General features: G+C 51.9%; 2 pseudogenes across 2 annotated transcripts; both read right to left on the reverse strand.

Annotated features, from left to right (window-relative positions):
- Positions 1-265: 265 nt before the first annotated feature.
- Positions 266-1,942, reverse strand: LOC309857956 (spermatogenesis-associated protein 31D3-like; annotated as a pseudogene). The gene is made up of 3 exons: positions 1,742-1,942; positions 1,502-1,641; positions 266-1,162 (listed from the first exon to the last, which is right to left on the reverse strand). The product of its transcript is annotated as a spermatogenesis-associated protein 31D3-like (transcript).
- A 10,197-nt stretch (positions 1,943-12,139) lies between these two features.
- On the reverse strand, positions 12,140-13,271 carry LOC309857957 (spermatogenesis-associated protein 31D3-like; annotated as a pseudogene). The gene is made up of 2 exons: positions 13,261-13,271; positions 12,140-13,036 (listed from the first exon to the last, which is right to left on the reverse strand). The product of its transcript is annotated as a spermatogenesis-associated protein 31D3-like (transcript).
- Positions 13,272-15,697: the final 2,426 nt, after the last annotated feature.

The raw sequence follows: 15,697 nt of genomic DNA on the forward strand, positions 1-15,697 counted from the left end.
CACTCTTACAAATTAAAGTTCCCTGAGCTTCCACGATGGCCCCGAGACTCGGGACGCTGTGGAAGAGTACTCGGACCGCTCAACACTGCGAGAGACTGGTAGAACCTTTAAGGCAGGACCCTTGGGAAAGAGGGATGGGCCTCTTTTGAAGATGCGTCTCTAGTTGTTCTTTTGTTTTGTTTTGTTGTCCTCGAATCTCGTCACTGAGACGAGACTGTGCGTGAGGGATAGAGATAGCAGCTCGGGCCTGGGGGGGTGACAGAGATTACAGCGTGGTCCTTGCTGGCACAGAGCACAGTGGGTAAACCCCACACACGGTCCTGCCCCTAAGCAGCCCGTTCCATTCGAGATGTTGCATTTCGGTTGACATGACTCTCAGATTCATTCTGAGGTCTGTGAAAACACACTGCACAGATCTTGATGTTGGGTAGAGGACCGGATGGCAGTCTTGGGAGTGGGGATGGAAGGTGGGCCTGGGGCTGGTGATGAGGGAGGGGTTGGGATTGGGTTTGAGCCAGGAGTTGAGGCGGGTTCTCAGGCAAGGATGGAGGAAGTGGAAGGGGAACTACTGGGCATTCCTGCTCTGTGGAGGCACTTGGGATTTGTTCTGAGGCATCGGCAAGCAGGATAGAAGGACTCACTATGCGTAGTTTGGGAGACCCCAGAAGAGCTGGACGGGGGTGTGCTTTAATGGACCTCCTCCAAGGTTGCAGGATATGGGTGCTGCTGCTGCATGGGCAGCTCCTTTGATTGGTCTTTGCTGTTGCAGAAAGGAAGGGAGGATGCCAAACCATGCTCATCAGCAACTCTTTGCTTTGGAAAAGCACGCTTTATTTCCTTCCACTTGAGGAAGTCACACCTGTTTTGGACTTGTTTCTCTCCATGTGCCAGGGCATCGGGGCTGAGAAGGGAGAGGGTAACAGGCTCTACAAGGTTGGCTGCAGGGTCTCCCCTGGAAGAAGCCTCGGAAGAATGGAGGGCCCTAAACTCATGATGGAAATCACGTGGAGCCAGGGTTGAAGGGAAGAAGTCTTTGGCACGAGTTTGCCACCAAGGGAGGTCTAAAATTGACAAGCTGGAGGGGTCAATGCCTGTGATTGTTGGGACATAAGTACACCACCCACAGAAGCTCTCTGGGGCTGAGCTTTCTGGAACAGGCGTCCTTGAGATGGAAATCGGTTTAGATGGAGTCTGAGTCAAACTGCAGTCTGGCCGTGGTGAAGCAGACCGGGTTCGGGGTGCGTGATGACGAGCAAAGGCCTCAGTGGGATTCACCGTCTGGGACAGCTGCGTTAAGGGGCTGACTTCGTGGGAAAGGGTCGGGTCCCGAGAGAAGATGCTATTTAGAGACACTATTGGTTTGGACAGACGGCAGAACCGAGTTACCCAAAACCCATGCTCCCAAGACAGTACACAGAACAGACAACACGTAATTAGAGAAATATTGACTCCTGACAAGGGATTATTTCGGGGTAGGATGTGCCCCCCAAATCCGTCTCACTGGAAATGCTGGAGACGTTTCCTGTGGAAAGAGTAGGGAACACATTTCTGCACCGAGTGCCTTTGGGAGTCGTGAGGGTGGCCCGAGGCCAAGGGGCAGCCTGATGCCCGCAGGTGTCCTTTGGGTGGGGCGCAGGCTCCCTGTGGGGCATGGAGAGGGGATACCTCTGACGCGGTAGCTGGTCCTGAAATGCCACAGCTTTCTGGGGCTGTGTGTCCTTGTTTCTGAGCTGTCTGTTACTTGCAGTAAGGCCTTGGCCAGCAAAGACGGCTTCTTGCTGGCAGGACCTGGTACTGGTCTCCTTATGGGCGGGACCGGATACCCCGGGACCGGCTGCGCCTGTGCCTGCACTTGTGCTTTCTGCTCAGTTTTCCCCAACTTGGTGGAGGACCGAATGGGCTGCTGAGGGTAGGTGCTGCCTATTGCATGCCAACGCCCCATTTCTCCTCTTGGAACTTCCCAACGGCGGTCATGATTTTCTGAGCTTCGGGCGTCCTGGAAAAGGCAGCTCTGCCTTTAAGTAGGCCTCTGCTTTCCCCCGATGCTAGGGGACTATGCCTCTCCTGGGAGTTTTCTCACCTTTTGCATTGTAACCCAGCATCAAAGTTCTTCACTTTTTATTTTTATTTTTATTTATTTATTAAATTACTTTTCCTGAATGGCTTTCAGGAGGCAGCAGACCCTTCTGTGAATGGCTTTCAGGAGGCAGATAAACCTTCTGGGATAAGATCTGGGAAGGCTCTCGTCCCCAGTTACCCTCGGTACCGCGCCTTGAGGAGGGAACCTCTTCTTCAACGCCTTTCCCTACTGAAGAGTAGGGAAACTGTCTGTTCTCGGTTGGCATGTTCCCAGTCCTGCATCCCCTCCACCACGCTCTTGTACCTTGGAACCCAGAGGCCTCGTGGTCATGGCAGCCGGTGGGGGTGTTCTTATTCTGGCACTTCCTTAAGACATGCTTAGGGACCCAGGGCTCCTGCTGTTGTTCCATAGTAATGCCTGTGTCCTCTGGATGGACACGCAGCACCTGGGAAGCTCTCGTTTCCCCACTGGAGACACCCTGGGCATGAGTCAGTGAGACCCTCTTTAGTCAAATGATCTGCGGCTTGGGGCAGGCCAGGGCATTCGTATTGGGCCTGGTTAGGCTCCCTGTTCTCGAGCATAACCTTTAACTCGTGCAAGAGTAGTTCTTTGAGATTCAGTGGTTTAGGCTCTTGCGGAATTGGTATGTTTGCTGGGATGGTGGTTTTGACTTGATGCTTATTCCCCTTTCTAATTTGGGAGCTAACTGGCTTGCTGGCTGTCAAGACCCTAGGTTGAGATTGATGTGTATGCAATTCCTTGGTCGTGAGTATCTCCCTGGACTCTGTGGTTACAACAGGTTCTGGATTCTTCATCTTTGTGCCCTGTTGCCCTCCTCTTGTACCTACTGGGATTTTCACCCTTACCCTTTGGCTCAAGACTCAAGGCACCTTGCCTTGTAGGCAGCCTGGCTGCTGTCTGCTGCCTGTGGTGTCACGTGTGACAGCTGGGAGAGTCTGGCTGCCGTTCTTAGTTTTCGGAACATGTTCTACCAACTGATGGTTGATGTTAGAGGCTGATTCCCACGGCGTTTTCTGTCTGTCCTAGCCCAGAGATAAAGTGGCAGGCAGAGGACGATTCGGGATAGGGGCTGGGTTTGTAGTTCCTACATTTACTTCTTGGAGCCATTTCAAGCTGGCAGCAACGTAGTTGAAGCTTCCAGGTTTACAATTTGCCCCAGAAGTCACGTTGGTTGGGCAGGAAAGGCTAGAATGGAATGTGGACTCTTGCGATTAGAAGAGCTGTATGATTTCCCTGGGGGAAGGTCCCAAGCCCCCGTCTTATGGAATCTTTAAACATGGTCTTCCAGCTCCTCTTCTGCACTAGATTCAACACAGGGAAATTCTGAAAGGTATTCAGGGTTAGTCCTCTACCCCTGATGGTGGAAAACTTCTCTCTCTCTCTCTATTTTTTTTTTTTTTCAGTCTGGCGGACTTCTCAGAAACAGGTGCTGTCTGTCTCTTAGTGTACCCTGAATTCCGCACAGTCCCAGGCCACTGGCCTTTGTCGATTTCCTCAGACTTTCTGCTTAAATCTATCTTCAGGGCATTTTCAAGTTGTCTCTGTCTGCGCATACACCATGGAGTTCTTCACTGACGTGCTCCTATGTGCTTTCTCAGAATCCTACCCCGTTTCATTATCTGAAGGGCCAACTGGGTCCTTCAACAGATAATCTTCTGGTCCATTCTCTGGGATGCGACCCTGATCCTTCTTCCGGTCATCACTTTCCTTCTCCCGATTTTGGTCCTTCTCCAAATCATTGTTATCCTTCTCCAGGGCATCCTTGTACTATGCCAGGTCACTGGACTCTAGCTGAAGCATTTCTGGGTCCTCCATGTACGCCCTTTTAGACACACTCAATTTGATCTCACTCTTACAAATTAAAGTTCCCTGAGCTTCCACGATGGCCCCGAGACTCGGGACGCTGTGGAAGAGTACTCGGACCGCTCAACACTGCGAGAGACTGGTAGAACCTTTAAGGCAGGACCCTTGGGAAAGAGGGATGGGCCTCTTTTGAAGATGCGTCTCTAGTTGTTCTTTTGTTTTGTTTTGTTGTCCTCGAATCTCGTCACTGAGACGAGACTGTGCGTGAGGGATAGAGATAGCAGCTCGGGCCTGGGGGGGTGACAGAGATTACAGCGTGGTCCTTGCTGGCACAGAGCACAGTGGGTAAACCCCACACACGGTCCTGCCCCTAAGCAGCCCGTTCCATTCGAGATGTTGCATTTCGGTTGACATGACTCTCAGATTCATTCTGAGGTCTGTGAAAACACACTGCACAGATCTTGATGTTGGGTAGAGGACCGGATGGCAGTCTTGGGAGTGGGGATGGAAGGTGGGCCTGGGGCTGGTGATGAGGGAGGGGTTGGGATTGGGTTTGAGCCAGGAGTTGAGGCGGGTTCTCAGGCAAGGATGGAGGAAGTGGAAGGGGAACTACTGGGCATTCCTGCTCTGTGGAGGCACTTGGGATTTGTTCTGAGGCATCGGCAAGCAGGATAGAAGGACTCACTATGCGTAGTTTGGGAGACCCCAGAAGAGCTGGACGGGGGTGTGCTTTAATGGACCTCCTCCAAGGTTGCAGGATATGGGTGCTGCTGCTGCATGGGCAGCTCCTTTGATTGGTCTTTGCTGTTGCAGAAAGGAAGGGAGGATGCCAAACCATGCTCATCAGCAACTCTTTGCTTTGGAAAAGCACGCTTTATTTCCTTCCACTTGAGGAAGTCACACCTGTTTTGGACTTGTTTCTCTCCATGTGCCAGGGCATCGGGGCTGAGAAGTGAGAGGGTAACAGGCTCTACAAGGTTGGCTGCAGGGTCTCCCCTGGAAGAAGCCTCGGAAGAATGGAGGGCCCTAAACTCATGATGGAAATCACGTGGAGCCAGGGTTGAAGGGAAGAAGTCTTTGGCACGAGTTTGCCACCAAGGGAGGTCTAAAATTGACAAGCTGGAGGGGTCAATGCCTGTGATTGTTGGGACATAAGTACACCACCCACAGAAGCTCTCTGGGGCTGAGCTTTCTGGAACAGGCGTCCTTGAGATGGAAATCGGTTTAGATGGAGTCTGAGTCAAACTGCAGTCTGGCCGTGGTGAAGCAGACCGGGTTGGGGGTGCGTGATGACGAGCAAAGGCCTCAGTGGGATTCACCGTCTGGGACAGCTGCGTTAAGGGGCTGACTTCGTGGGAAAGGGTCGGGTCCCGAGAGAAGATGCTATTTAGAGACACTATTGGTTTGGACAGACGGCAGAACCGAGTTACCCAAAACCCATGCTCCCAAGACAGTACACAGAACAGACAACACGTAATTAGAGAAATATTGACTCCTGACAAGGGATTATTTCGGGGTAGGATGTGCCCCCCAAATCCGTCTCACTGGAAATGCTGGAGACGTTTCCTGTGGAAAGAGTAGGGAACACATTTCTGCACCGAGTGCCTTTGGGAGTCGTGAGGGTGGCCCGAGGCCAAGGGGCAGCCTGATGCCCGCAGGTGTCCTTTGGGTGGGGCGCAGGCTCCCTGTGGGGCATGGAGAGGGGATACCTCTGACGCGGTAGCTGGTCCTGAAATGCCACAGCTTTCTGGGGCTGTGTGTCCTTGTTTCTGAGCTGTCTGTTACTTGCAGTAAGGCCTTGGCCAGCAAAGACGGCTTCTTGCTGGCAGGACCTGGTACTGGTCTCCTTATGGGCGGGACGCCTGTAGGTGACCGGATACCCCGGGACCGGCTGCGCCTGTGCCTGCACTTGTGCTTTCTGCTCTGTTTTCCCCAACTTGGTGGAGGACCGAATGGGCTGCTGAGGGTAGGTGCTGCCTATTGCATGCCAACGCCCCATTTCTCCTCTTGGAACTTCCCAACGGCGGTCATGATTTTCTGAGCTTTGGGCGTCCTGGAAAAGGCAGCTCTGCCTTTAAGTAGGCCTCTGCTTTCCCCCGATGCTAGGGGACTATGCCTCTCCTGGGAGTTTTCTCACCTTTTGCATTGTAACCCAGCATCAAAGTTCTTCACTTTTTATTTTTATTTTTATTTATTTATTAAATTACTTTTCCTGAATGGCTTTCAGGAGGCAGCAGACCCTTCTGTGAATGGCTTTCAGGAGGCAGATAAACCTTCTGGGATAAGATCTGGGAAGGCTCTCGTCCCCAGTTACCCTCGGTACCGCGCCTTGAGGAGGGAACCTCTTCTTCAACGCCTTTCCCTACTGAAGAGTAGGGAAACTGTCTGTTCTCGGTTGGCATGTTCCCAGTCCTGCATCCCCTCCACCACGCTCTTGTACCTTGGAACCCAGAGGCCTCGTGGTCATGGCAGCCGGTGGGGGTGTTCTTATTCTGGCACTTCCTTAAGACATGCTTAGGGACCCAGGGCTCCTGCTGTTGTTCCATAGTAATGCCTGTGTCCTCTGGATGGACACGCAGCACCTGGGAAGCTCTCGTTTCCCCACTGGAGACACCCTGGGCATGAGTCAGTGAGACCCTCTTTAGTCAAATGATCTGCGGCTTGGGGCAGGCCAGGGCATTCGTATTGGGCCTGGTTAGGCTCCCTGTTCTCGAGCATAACCTTTAACTCGTGCAAGAGTAGTTCTTTGAGATTCAGTGGTTTAGGCTCTTGCGGAATTGGTATGTTTGCTGGGATGGTGGTTTTGACTTGATGCTTATTCCCCTTTCTAATTTGGGAGCTAACTGGCTTGCTGGCTGTCAAGACCCTAGGTTGAGATTGATGTGTATGCAATTCCTTGGTCGTGAGTATCTCCCTGGACTCTGTGGTTACAACAGGTTCTGGATTCTTCATCTTTGTGCCCTGTTGCCCTCCTCTTGTACCTACTGGGATTTTCACCCTTACCCTTTGGCTCAAGACTCAAGGCACCTTGCCTTGTAGGCAGCCTGGCTGCTGTCTGCTGCCTGTGGTGTCACGTGTGACAGCTGGGAGAGTCTGGCTGCCGTTCTTAGTTTTCGGAACATGTTCTACCAACTGATGGTTGATGTTAGAGGCTGATTCCCACGGCGTTTTCTGTCTGTCCTAGCCCAGAGATAAAGTGGCAGGCAGAGGACGATTCGGGATAGGGGCTGGGTTTGTAGTTCCTACATTTACTTCTTGGAGCCATTTCAAGCTGGCAGCAACGTAGTTGAAGCTTCCAGGTTTACAATTTGCCCCAGAAGTCACGTTGGTTGGGCAGGAAAGGCTAGAATGGAATGTGGACTCTTGCGATTAGAAGAGCTGTATGATTTCCCTGGGGGAAGGTCCCAAGCCCCCGTCTTATGGAATCTTTAAACATGGTCTTCCAGCTCCTCTTCTGCACTAGATTCAACACAGGGAAATTCTGAAAGGTATTCAGGGTTAGTCCTCTACCCCTGATGGTGGAAAACTTCTCTCTCTCTCTCTATTTTTTTTTTTTTTTCAGTCTGGCGGACTTCTCAGAAACAGGTGCTGTCTGTCTCTTAGTGTACCCTGAATTCCGCACAGTCCCAGGCCACTGGCCTTTGTCGATTTCCTCAGACTTTCTGCTTAAATCTATCTTCAGGGCATTTTCAAGTTGTCTCTGTCTGCGCATACACCATGGAGTTCTTCACTGACGTGCTCCTATGTGCTTTCTCAGAATCCTACCCCGTTTCATTATCTGAAGGGCCAACTGGGTCCTTGAACAGATAATCTTCTGGTCCATTCTCTGGGATGCGACCCTGATCCTTCTTCCGGTCATCACTTTCCTTCTCCCGATTTTGGTCCTTCTCCAAATCATTGTTATCCTTCTCCAGGGCATCCTTGTACTATGCCAGGTCACTGGACTCTAGCTGAAGCATTTCTGGGTCCTCCATGTACGCCCTTTTAGACACACTCAATTTGATCTCACTCTTACAAATTAAAGTTCCCTGAGCTTCCACGATGGCCCCGAGACTCGGGACGCTGTGGAAGAGTACTCGGACCGCTCAACACTGCGAGAGACTGGTAGAACCTTTAAGGCAGGACCCTTGGGAAAGAGGGATGGGCCTCTTTTGAAGATGCGTCTCTAGTTGTTCTTTTGTTTTGTTTTGTTGTCCTCGAATCTCGTCACTGAGACGAGACTGTGCGTGAGGGATAGAGATAGCAGCTCGGGCCTGGGGGGGTGACAGAGATTACAGCGTGGTCCTTGCTGGCACAGAGCACAGTGGGTAAACCCCACACACGGTCCTGCCCCTAAGCAGCCCGTTCCATTCGAGATGTTGCATTTCGGTTGACATGACTCTCAGATTCATTCTGAGGTCTGTGAAAACACACTGCACAGATCTTGATGTTGGGTAGAGGACCGGATGGCAGTCTTGGGAGTGGGGATGGAAGGTGGGCCTGGGGCTGGTGATGAGGGAGGGGTTGGGATTGGGTTTGAGCCAGGAGTTGAGGCGGGTTCTCAGGCAAGGATGGAGGAAGTGGAAGGGGAACTACTGGGCATTCCTGCTCTGTGGAGGCACTTGGGATTTGTTCTGAGGCATCGGCAAGCAGGATAGAAGGACTCACTATGCGTAGTTTGGGAGACCCCAGAAGAGCTGGACGGGGGTGTGCTTTTATGGACCTCCTCCAAGGTTGTAGGATATGGGTGCTGCTGCTGCATGGGCAGCTCCTTTGATTGGTCTTTGCTGTTGCAGAAAGGAAGGGAGGATGCCAAACCATGCTCATCAGCAACTCTTTGCTTTGGAAAAGCACGCTTTATTTCCTTCCACTTGAGGAAGTCACACCTGTTTTGGACTTGTTTCTCTCCATGTGCCAGGGCATCGGGGCTGAGAAGTGAGAGGGTAACAGGCTCTACAAGGTTGGCTGCAGGGTCTCCCCTGGAAGAAGCCTCGGAAGAATGGAGGGCCCTAAACTCATGATGGAAATCACGTGGAGCCAGGGTTGAAGGGAAGAAGTCTTTGGCACGAGTTTGCCACCAAGGGAGGTCTAAAATTGACAAGCTGGAGGGGTCAATGCCTGTGATTATTGGGACATAAGTACACCACCCACAGAAGCTCTCTGGGGCTGAGCTTTCTGGAACAGGCATCCTTGAGATGGAAATCGGTTTAGATGGAGTCTGAGTCAAACTGCAGTCTGGCCGTGGTGAAGCAGACCGGGTTGGGGGTGCGTGATGACGAGCAAAGGCCTCAGTGGGATTCACCGTCTGGGACAGCTGCGTTAAGGGGCTGACTTCGTGGGAAAGGGTCGGGTCCCGAGAGAAGATGCTATTTAGAGACACTATTGGTTTGGACAGACGGCAGAACCGAGTTACCCAAAACCCATGCTCCCAAGACAGTACACAGAACAGACAACACGTAATTAGAGAAATATTGACTCCTGACAAGGGATTATTTCGGGGTAGGATGTGCCCCCCAAATCCGTCTCACTGGAAATGCTGGAGACGTTTCCTGTGGAAAGAGTAGGGAACACATTTCTGCACCGAGTGCCTTTGGGAGTCGTGAGGGTGGCCCGAGGCCAAGGGGCAGCCTGATGCCCGCAGGTGTCCTTTGGGTGGGGCGCAGGCTCCCTGTGGGGCATGGAGAGGGGATACCTCTGACGCGGTAGCTGGTCCTGAAATGCCACAGCTTTCTGGGGCTGTGTGTCCTTGTTTCTGAGCTGTCTGTTACTTGCAGTAAGGCCTTGGCCAGCAAAGACGGCTTCTTGCTGGCAGGACCTGGTACTGGTCTCCTTATGGGCGGGACGCCTGTAGGTGACCGGATACCCCGGGACCGGCTGCGCCTGTGCCTGCACTTGTGCTTTCTGCTCTGTTTTCCCCAACTTGGTGGAGGACCGAATGGGCTGCTGAGGGTAGGTGCTGCCTATTGCATGCCAACGCCCCATTTCTCCTCTTGGAACTTCCCAACGGCGGTCATGATTTTCTGAGCTTTGGGCGTCCTGGAAAAGGCAGCTCTGCCTTTAAGTAGGCCTCTGCTTTCCCCCGATGCTAGGGGACTATGCCTCTCCTGGGAGTTTTCTCACCTTTTGCATTGTAACCCAGCATCAAAGTTCTTCACTTTTTATTTTTATTTTTATTTATTTATTAAATTACTTTTCCTGAATGGCTTTCAGGAGGCAGCAGACCCTTCTGTGAATGGCTTTCAGGAGGCAGATAAACCTTCTGGGATAAGATCTGGGAAGGCTCTCGTCCCCAGTTACCCTCGGTACCGCGCCTTGAGGAGGGAACCTCTTCTTCAACGCCTTTCCCTACTGAAGAGTAGGGAAACTGTCTGTTCTCGGTTGGCATGTTCCCAGTCCTGCATCCCCTCCACCACGCTCTTGTACCTTGGAACCCAGAGGCCTCGTGGTCATGGCAGCCGGTGGGGGTGTTCTTATTCTGGCACTTCCTTAAGACATGCTTAGGGACCCAGGGCTCCTGCTGTTGTTCCATAGTAATGCCTGTGTCCTCTGGATGGACACGCAGCACCTGGGAAGCTCTCGTTTCCCCACTGGAGACACCCTGGGCATGAGTCAGTGAGACCCTCTTTAGTCAAATGATCTGCGGCTTGGGGCAGGCCAGGGCATTCGTATTGGGCCTGGTTAGGCTCCCTGTTCTCGAGCATAACCTTTAACTCGTGCAAGAGTAGTTCTTTGAGATTCAGTGGTTTAGGCTCTTGCGGAATTGGTATGTTTGCTGGGATGGTGGTTTTGACTTGATGCTTATTCCCCTTTCTAATTTGGGAGCTAACTGGCTTGCTGGCTGTCAAGACCCTAGGTTGAGATTGATGTGTATGCAATTCCTTGGTCGTGAGTATCTCCCTGGACTCTGTGGTTACAACAGGTTCTGGATTCTTCATCTTTGTGCCCTGTTGCCCTCCTCTTGTACCTACTGGGATTTTCACCCTTACCCTTTGGCTCAAGACTCAAGGCACCTTGCCTTGTAGGCAGCCTGGCTGCTGTCTGCTGCCTGTGGTGTCACGTGTGACAGCTGGGAGAGTCTGGCTGCCGTTCTTAGTTTTCGGAACATGTTCTACCAACTGATGGTTGATGTTAGAGGCTGATTCCCACGGCATTTTCTGTCTGTCCTAGCCCAGAGATAAAGTGGCAGGCAGAGGACGATTCGGGATAGGGGCTGGGTTTGTAGTTCCTACATTTACTTCTTGGAGCCATTTCAAGCTGGCAGCAACGTAGTTGAAGCTTCCAGGTTTACAATTTGCCCCAGAAGTCACGTTGGTTGGGCAGGAAAGGCTAGAATGGAATGTGGACTCTTGCGATTAGAAGAGCTGTATGATTTCCCTGGGGGAAGGTCCCAAGCCCCCGTCTTATGGAATCTTTAAACATGGTCTTCCAGCTCCTCTTCTGCACTAGATTCAACACAGGGAAATTCTGAAAGGTATTCAGGGTTAGTCCTCTACCCCTGATGGTGGAAAACTTCTCTCTCTCTCTCTATTTTTTTTTTTTTTTTTCAGTCTGGCGGACTTCTCAGAAACAGGTGCTGTCTGTCTCTTAGTGTACCCTGAATTCCGCACAGTCCCAGGCCACTGGCCTTTGTCGATTTCCTCAGACTTTCTGCTTAAATCTATCTTCAGGGCATTTTCAAGTTGTCTCTGTCTGCGCATACACCATGGAGTTCTTCACTGACGTGCTCCTATGTGCTTTCTCAGAATCCTACCCCGTTTCATTATCTGAAGGGCCAACTGGGTCCTTCAACAGATAATCTTCTGGTCCATTCTCTGGGATGCGACCCTGATCCTTCTTCCGGTCATCACTTTCCTTCTCCCGATTTTGGTCCTTCTCCAAATCATTGTTATCCTTCTCCAGGGCATCCTTGTACTATGCCAGGTCACTGGACTCTAGCTGAAGCATTTCTGGGTCCTCCATGTACGCCCTTTTAGACACACTCAATTTGATCTCACTCTTACAAATTAAAGTTCCCTGAGCTTCCACGATGGCCCCGAGACTCGGGACGCTGTGGAAGAGTACTCGGACCGCTCAACACTGCGAGAGACTGGTAGAACCTTTAAGGCAGGACCCTTGGGAAAGAGGGATGGGCCTCTTTTGAAGATGCGTCTCTAGTTGTTCTTTTGTTTTGTTTTGTTGTCCTCGAATCTCGTCACTGAGACGAGACTGTGCGTGAGGGATAGAGATAGCAGCTCGGGCCTGGGGGGGTGACAGAGATTACAGCGTGGTCCTTGCTGGCACAGAGCACAGTGGGTAAACCCCACACACGGTCCTGCCCCTAAGCAGCCCGTTCCATTCGAGATGTTGCATTTCGGTTGACATGACTCTCAGATTCATTCTGAGGTCTGTGAAAACACACTGCACAGATCTTGATGTTGGGTAGAGGACCGGATGGCAGTCTTGGGAGTGGGGATGGAAGGTGGGCCTGGGGCTGGTGATGAGGGAGGGGTTGGGATTGGGTTTGAGCCAGGAGTTGAGGCGGGTTCTCAGGCAAGGATGGAGGAAGTGGAAGGGGAACTACTGGGCATTCCTGCTCTGTGGAGGCACTTGGGATTTGTTCTGAGGCATCGGCAAGCAGGATAGAAGGACTCACTATGCGTAGTTTGGGAGACCCCAGAAGAGCTGGACGGGGGTGTGCTTTAATGGACCTCCTCCAAGGTTGCAGGATATGGGTGCTGCTGCTGCATGGGCAGCTCCTTTGATTGGTCTTTGCTGTTGCAGAAAGGAAGGGAGGATGCCAAACCATGCTCATCAGCAACTCTTTGCTTTGGAAAAGCACGCTTTATTTCCTTCCACTTGAGGAAGTCACACCTGTTTTGGACTTGTTTCTCTCCATGTGCCAGGGCATCGGGGCTGAGAAGTGAGAGGGTAACAGGCTCTACAAGGTTGGCTGCAGGGTCTCCCCTGGAAGAAGCCTCGGAAGAATGGAGGGCCCTAAACTCATGATGGAAATCACGTGGAGCCAGGGTTGAAGGGAAGAAGTCTTTGGCACGAGTTTGCCACCAAGGGAGGTCTAAAATTGACAAGCTGGAGGGGTCAATGCCTGTGATTGTTGGGACATAAGTACACCACCCACAGAAGCTCTCTGGGGCTGAGCTTTCTGGAACAGGCGTCCTTGAGATGGAAATCGGTTTAGATGGAGTCTGAGTCAAACTGCAGTCTGGCCGTGGTGAAGCAGACCGGGTTGGGGGTGCGTGATGACGAGCAAAGGCCTCAGTGGGATTCACCGTCTGGGACAGCTGCGTTAAGGGGCTGACTTCGTGGGAAAGGGTCGGGTCCCGAGAGAAGATGCTATTTAGAGACACTATTGGTTTGGACAGACGGCAGAACCGAGTTACCCAAAACCCATGCTCCCAAGACAGTACACAGAACAGACAACACGTAATTAGAGAAATATTGACTCCTGACAAGGGATTATTTCGGGGTAGGATGTGCCCCCCAAATCCGTCTCACTGGAAATGCTGGAGACGTTTCCTGTGGAAAGAGTAGGGAACACATTTCTGCACCGAGTGCCTTTGGGAGTCGTGAGGGTGGCCCGAGGCCAAGGGGCAGCCTGATGCCCGCAGGTGTCCTTTGGGTGGGGCGCAGGCTCCCTGTGGGGCATGGAGAGGGGATACCTCTGACGCGGTAGCTGGTCCTGAAATGCCACAGCTTTCTGGGGCTGTGTGTCCTTGTTTCTGAGCTGTCTGTTACTTGCAGTAAGGCCTTGGCCAGCAAAGACGGCTTCTTGCTGGCAGGACCTGGTACTGGTCTCCTTATGGGCGGGACGCCTGTAGGTGACCGGATACCCCGGGACCGGCTGCGCCTGTGCCTGCACTTGTGCTTTCTGCTCAGTTTTCCCCAACTTGGTGGAGGACCGAATGGGCTGCTGAGGGTAGGTGCTGCCTATTGCATGCCAACGCCCCATTTCTCCTCTTGGAACTTCCCAACGGCGGTCATGATTTTCTGAGCTTCGGGCGTCCTGGAAAAGGCAGCTCTGCCTTTAAGTAGGCCTCTGCTTTCCCCCGATGCTAGGGGACTATGCCTCTCCTGGGAGTTTTCTCGCCTTTTGCATTGTAACCCAGCATCAACGTTCTTCACTTTTTATTTTTATTTTTATTTATTTATTAAATTACTTTTCCTGAATGGCTTTCAGGAGGCAGCAGACCCTTCTGTGAATGGCTTTCAGGAGGCAGATAAACCTTCTGGGATAAGATCTGGGAAGGCTCTCGTCCCCAGTTACCCTCGGTACCGCGCCTTGAGGAGGGAACCTCTTCTTCAACGCCTTTCCCTACTGAAGAGTAGGGAAACTGTCTGTTCTCGGTTGGCATGTTCCCAGTCCTGCATCCCCTCCACCACGCTCTTGTACCTTGGAACCCAGAGGCCTCGTGGTCATGGCAGCCGGTGGGGGTGTTCTTATTCTGGCACTTCCTTAAGACATGCTTAGGGACCCAGGGCTCCTGCTGTTGTTCCATAGTAATGCCTGTGTCCTCTGGATGGACACGCAGCACCTGGGAAGCTCTCGTTTCCCCACTGGAGACACCCTGGGCATGAGTCAGTGAGACCCTCTTTAGTCAAATGATCTGCGGCTTGGGGCAGGCCAGGGCATTCGTATTGGGCCTGGTTAGGCTCCCTGTTCTCGAGCATAACCTTTAACTCGTGCAAGAGTAGTTCTTTGAGATTCAGTGGTTTAGGCTCTTGCGGAATTGGTATGTTTGCTGGGATGGTGGTTTTGACTTGATGCTTATTCCCCTTTCTAATTTGGGAGCTAACTGGCTTGCTGGCTGTCAAGACCCTAGGTTGAGATTGATGTGTATGCAATTCCTTGGTCGTGAGTATCTCCCTGGACTCTGTGGTTACAACAGGTTCTGGATTCTTCATCTTTGTGCCCTGTTGCCCTCCTCTTGTACCTACTGGGATTTTCACCCTTACCCTTTGGCTCAAGACTCAAGGCACCTTGCCTTGTAGGCAGCCTGGCTGCTGTCTGCTGCCTGTGGTGTCACGTGTGACAGCTGGGAGAGTCTGGCTGCCGTTCTTAGTTTTCGGAACATGTTCTACCAACTGATGGTTGATGTTAGAGGCTGATTCCCACGGCATTTTCTGTCTGTCCTAGCCCAGAGATAAAGTGGCAGGCAGAGGACGATTCGGGATAGGGGCTGGGTTTGTAGTTCCTACATTTACTTCTTGGAGCCATTTCAAGCTGGCAGCAACGTAGTTGAAGCTTCCAGGTTTACAATTTGCCCCAGAAGTCACGTTGGTTGGGCAGGAAAGGCTAGAATGGAATGTGGACTCTTGCGATTAGAAGAGCTGTATGATTTCCCTGGGGGAAGGTCCCAAGCCCCCGTCTTATGGAATCTTTAAACATGGTCTTCCAGCTCCTCTTCTGCACTAGATTCAACACAGGGAAATTCTGAAAGGTATTCAGGGTTAGTCCTCTACCCCTGATGGTGGAAAACTTCTCTCTCTCTCTCTATTTTTTTTTTTTTTTTCAGTCTGGCGGACTTCTCAGAAACAGGTGCTGTCTGTCTCTTAGTGTACCCTGAATTCCGCACAGTCCCAGGCCACTGGCCTTTGTCGATTTCCTCAGACTTTCTGCTTAAATCTATCTTCAGGGCATTTTCAAGTTGTCTCTGTCTGCGCATACACCATGGAGTTCTTCACTGACGTGCTCCTATGTGCTTTCTCAGAATCCTACCCCGTTTCATTATCTGAAGGGCCAACTGGGTCCTTCAACAGATAATCTTCTGGTCCATTCTCTGGGATGCGACCCTGATCCTTCTTCCGGTCATCACTTTC

This window comes from Mustela nivalis (assembly GCF_964662115.1).
Source record: "Mustela nivalis genome assembly, contig: HAP1_SCAFFOLD_1605, whole genome shotgun sequence".
NCBI classification, from domain to species: Eukaryota; Metazoa; Chordata; class Mammalia; order Carnivora; family Mustelidae; genus Mustela; species Mustela nivalis.